Raw genomic sequence first — 5,616 nt, 5'->3', positions numbered from 1 at the left:
AAAAAAAAAAAAAAAAAAAAAAAAAGATTGGAGGGGATTGGTTGATGTCAGCTATATTAGAAGCTGGACAACAATTACAGTGGTTGTCATGGTGGAGGCACAAAGCTAGAAATATCAAAATCAAAATGCTCGATGTTTTTTAATTGTGGTGAATTTGGTCATTTCCAAAGAAGTTGTAAGGCTAAAAGACTGAGAGTTCAAAATAACAGGTACATGGACTCTAGAGAATACGGTAACTGTAGGCGAGAACAAGCAGGTTCTGATTACTGTGAGCCACAAAGGCTTCCAGGGAATCACAATCCTGGAAAGTGCAAATGGTCAATGGCTTGCAGGTCCAAGAGAATAACCTCCTGCCACCCAGAAAGGAGCTGAGGGGCCTGTCAGCTCGAGGCTCCACGGCAAACAATACGAGCCGTTTTCCTTTGGTCAGTCAGAAGGTATCAAGCAGGCAAGAAAATCAAAATTAGGTACACATGCAACAGAAGGAAGTGCAGCCTTGGATCTGGCCACAGATACCCCTCTTCCATTATCCCCAAAAGTTGAATGTTATAAGTTACCCACTGGTGTGTATGGTCCCTTACCTTCAGGGACAGTGGCAATAATCTTAGAAAGAAGTAGATTAACTTCTCAAGGATTTATTGTGCATCCAGGTATAGTCGATGGGGATCGCACAGAAGAAATAAAAATGATGGCATATGTGGCAGAGGAGATGCAAACTGATGCAGAGGAGAGAATCGCTTAACTCTTGTTTCTTCATCAAGGGCAAGGCTGCTCCAAGAGGAAGGACAGGGCTTAGGGGAGCACTGGAAATTGTGTGTTCTGGCCAACAGTGGTTAATGATCAGAAATCGAAACTAATGGTACAAAGGAATGCTGTTGACATAGACGGTTTGGTGGAGGGGCTGGAGAGATGGCTCAACGGTTAAGAGCACTGACTGATCTTCTGAAGGTCCTGAGTTCAAATTCCAGCAACCATATGGTGGCTCACAACCATCCATAATGAGATCTGATGCCCTCTTCTGCGGTGTCCGAACACAGCTACAGTGTACTTACATATAATAATAAATAAATAAATCTTAAAAAAAATAAAAGGTTTGGTGGATACAGGATCTGTGTTAGTATACTTTCCCAAAGTCTTGGAATCCAGATCGGCCACTTCAGAAGGTTTACACACAGTTTATAGGAATTGGTAATTTATCATGAATAAGACAAAGTGTTATTACCGGTGGATTACCTGTGTGGGACCAGAAGGGCAAACAGAGAAGTTGAGACCTTATGTGGCTGACATCCCCATAAACTTATAGGGAAGGGATCTTTTGCAACAACGGGGTACTCAAAAATAATATTCCTGCAATTCCAGGGACAGCAAATGAGGAAATTAGAGGTGATATGGTGAGTGCTCCTAGAGAAGTTATTGATACTAGTGATGGGAAAGAATCCCAAGCTGTGCCCATGATCCAAAAACAGGACATCACTGGGGTCAAGATTCCAAATTTATAAAAGGGGCCATTGCTGATGTACCAATAACCTTGCCCCTAAAATGGTTATCAAGCCAGCCTCTTTGGCAAGAGCAGTGGCCCATAACAACAGAAAAATTGCAGGGACTTGAACAACTGGTATAAGAGCAGCTGGAGGCTCAACCTATAGAAGAGTTGACCAGCCCATGAAATTCCCCTGTGTGTTGTAAAAAAGAAGTCAGGGAAATGGAGGTTGATAACGGATTTAAGAACAATTAATAAGGTAATTCAACCAATGGCTCCTTTACAGCCCGGACTTCTTTGTTACCAAAATCATGGCCTATAATTGACTTGAAAGATTGCTTTTTATTAAAAAAAAAAAAAAAAAAAAAGAAGCATGAGAAAGACCCTTCCATGAGAGAGACAGGAAAAGGTTTTCTTTCTCAGTATCTACTTTGAATAACAGTCATCCACTAGAGAGATATCACTGGAAGGCACTTCCACAGGGAGTGTTAAACAGTCCAACTTTATGTCAATATTTTGTGCAACAACTATTAGAAATTATTCGTAATTAATTCCCTTGATCTATCATTTATCATTATATGGATGGCATCCTGTTGGCTGATCCTGAGAACGATGTTGTAGAGCATATGTTTAAGGTAACACAAAGAATTCTGCCATGCTGGGAGTTACAGGTTGCTCCAAGAAAAAAAAAAATACAAAGAGAAGATTCACTTAGTTACTTGGGTCATAAAATCAGTCAACAAAAACTTTGACCACAAAAGGTACATGCCCGTAGGGACCAATTGCAAACTTAACAATTTTCAAAAATTATTGGGAGATTTTTTAAAAAAGATTTATTTATTTATTATATGTAAGTACACTGTAGCTGTCTTCAGACACTCCAGAAGAGGGCGTCAGATTTCATTACGGATGGTTGTGAGCCACCATGTGGTTGCTGGGATTTGAACTCCGGACCTTCGGAAGAACAGTCAGCGCTCTTAACCACTGAGCCATCTCACCAGCCCGGGAGATTTTTTAAAAAAGATCTATTTATTAATTATATGTAAATTACACTGTAGCTGTCTTCAGACATTCCAGAATAGACACTCCAGAATACGGACGGAGTGAGATCTTACAGATGGTTGTGAGCCACCATGTGGTGGCTGGGATTTGAACTCAGGGCCTTCAGAAGAGCAGTCAGTGCTTTTACCTGCTGAGCCATCTCACCAGCCCCTTATTGGGAGATATTAACTGGCCGAGGCCTACAATTGGATTAAGTACATATGAGTTAAGTAATTTGTTTCAAACATTACAAGGAGACTCCAATTTAAACAGTTCAAGACGTCTAACAGCTGAAGCAGAAAAAGTATTAACTCTCGTAGAATAAAGACTGCAAGAGGTGTATCTGGATCAAATTGATCCTAAACTTGAGTGTATGCTGGCCATTTTACTTTCAACTCATTCTCCTACTGGGCTCACTGTGTAAAGGGAAGATGGTGCTAGAGAATGGATTTTCTTAGCTCATAAACAGAGTTAAAAATTGAAGACACATAGAAAAGATTTCTGAACTAATTATAAAAAGGTAGACTCAGACTATGTCAGCTGTCAGGAACAGGTCTGGCTGAAATTGTACCTCTCACAGATGCTGAGATCATGTCATGATGGGTGATCAATGAAGATTGGCAAAGAGCTTGTAATAACTTATTGGGCAAAATTAATAACAAACATCAAATGTATATGGTTTATAAAAAGAACTACTTGGATTCTCCCATGTATTGTAAAGAGAACACCAGTTCCAGACACACCAGCATTTTATATTGATGCAAACAAGGTGTGGATGGCAGGTTATAAATCAGGAAAAATAAGGAAGGTGATCAAAAGGCCATATACAGGGGTTCAAAAGTCAGAACTGTATGCTAGACTTATGGTATGATTAGATTATCCTGGACCTCTTAACATACATACTGATTCTTTATATGCAGAAAGAGTTGTTTTGCATACAGAGACTGCTGGATTTGTATCTGATAACTCAGAATTAACCTCATCATGTATACAATTGCAACAGGCCATGAGAAGTGGAAATTATCCATTACCTATTTCTCATCTTCCGTCTCAGACAGGTTTGCCAGGTCCATCAGCTCGAGGCAATGAGGAAAATGACCAATTACTAATAGGAAATGTGTTATAAGCCTCCAAACTTCATGAGAAATATCATGTTAGTGGGAAAGGTTTAAAGAAAAAAAAATGGCCATCACTTGGCAACAAGCCAAAGAAATAATAAAAAAAAAAAAATTGTCCTACGTGTTCTCTATACCGCCAAACTCTGTTACCTCCTGGTAGTAACCCTAAGGGTACAAAAGGAATGACATCTGGCAGTGGGGTGTTCTCTGTTTTGCAGAATTTGGGAAACAAAAGTAGATATACCACACCACTGACACATTCTCAGGGTTTCAATGGGCAGCTGCTTTAAGTTCGGAGAAGCCTGATTGTCTCATTACACTACACATTCATTGGAAATAATGGCAATTATGGGGATACCTGCACAAATTAAAACTGACAATGCCCCCACATATGTATCCGATAAGATGGAGCAATTCTTTGCATATTATAATCTAAAGCATATTACTGGTGTACCACACAATCCCACAGGACAAGCAATTATAAAAAGAGCCAATCGTATCTTAAAAGAGATGCTTATTGGACAAAAAGGGAGGGTAAAAAACCCCAGAGACAGGCTAAATAATGCATTGCTAACTCTCAATTTTCTTTTTCTTTTTTTTTTTTCTTTTTTGTTTGTTTGTTTTTTTGAGACAGGGTTTCTCTGTGTAGCCCTGGCTGTCCTGGAACTCACTCTGTAGACCAGGCTGGCCTTAAACTCAGAAATCCACCTGCCTCTGCCTCCCATGTGCTGGGATTAAAGGCGTGTGCCACCACTGCCTGGCACTCTCAATTTTCTTAATGTTGGTCAAGAAGGAACAACAGCGGCTCAGAGACACTGGGTTATGGAAAAAAATTGAGGAACTAGGTCAACCAATATAGTATACGGATATGTTGACATTAGAATGGAAACCTGCAATAGTATTCAGATGGGGGTGTGGTTATGCTTATATATCTACAGGGCATGAAAAAATATGGATACCAACAAAACTTACAAAAAATCAGATCTGACCAAGGGAAACCTCTTATCACCTGAGACATGGATGTCTTCACAAAGCAAATAGCCCAAAAAAGTCACAGACTGTCTCAGTTACTGATTTGTTTTAAAAAAAAAAAAAATGCATGCAAATCAACTTCAAAAGGGCTGGCCCAAGTGATTGATCCCAAAGAGATGGACAATACATAGACTGGACAGACAAGGCAGAGACTGGATAAACCCAGAGACCGGGCAATAAATGCTATAGCTAGCTTTTCTCAGACTAACCATTTTCCCTCTTAGGGCCGAAACAACAAACAATACAGAGATGGGCAACAAATGCTACAGCTAGCTTTACTCTGGCTAACCTTTTTCCCTGGTGCCCAAAACAAGAACTCTTCACGCCAATTCATCAGGAAACAAATATATATATTTATATATATACATACATATACATATATATATATAATTGTCCCAATCCCTTAAGTAGGGGTGGGCAGTTTTGGTCGCTTGATGTGTTATAGTTGTTATCATCTAGGGTTTTAGGTTGTTTTGCTTAATTATTGTTTATTGATAAAAATTTAAGGTTTTATTGTTTCAATTTAATGTTTTTCTTTAATTATTTTATGCTATATTGATAGAGATATAAGATTTTTGTTTAATTATTCTATACTAATAGATTATAAGGTTTTTTGTATAATTATTGTATACTGATAGAATTTTTTTTTTAATTATTGTATATTGATAGAAATTTAAGGGCTGGAGAGACGGCTCAGCAGTTAAGAGCACTGACGGCTCTTGCAGAGGTCCTGAGTTCAATTCCCAGCAACCACATGGTGGCTCACAACCATCTGTGTAATGGGATCCGATGCCCTCTTCTGGTGTGTCTGAAGACAGCTACAGTGTACTCATATAAATAAAAAATAAATAAATCTTTAAAAAAAGGAAATTTAGCCTGGCGTGGTGATGCATGCCTTTAATCCCAGCACTCGGGAGGCAGAGGCAGGTGGATTTCTGAGTTCGA

This window comes from Mus caroli, chromosome 4 (assembly GCF_900094665.2).
Source record: "Mus caroli chromosome 4, CAROLI_EIJ_v1.1, whole genome shotgun sequence".
Lineage (NCBI taxonomy): Eukaryota > Metazoa > Chordata > Mammalia > Rodentia > Muridae > Mus > Mus caroli.
This window is presented reverse-complemented; position numbering follows the sequence as displayed.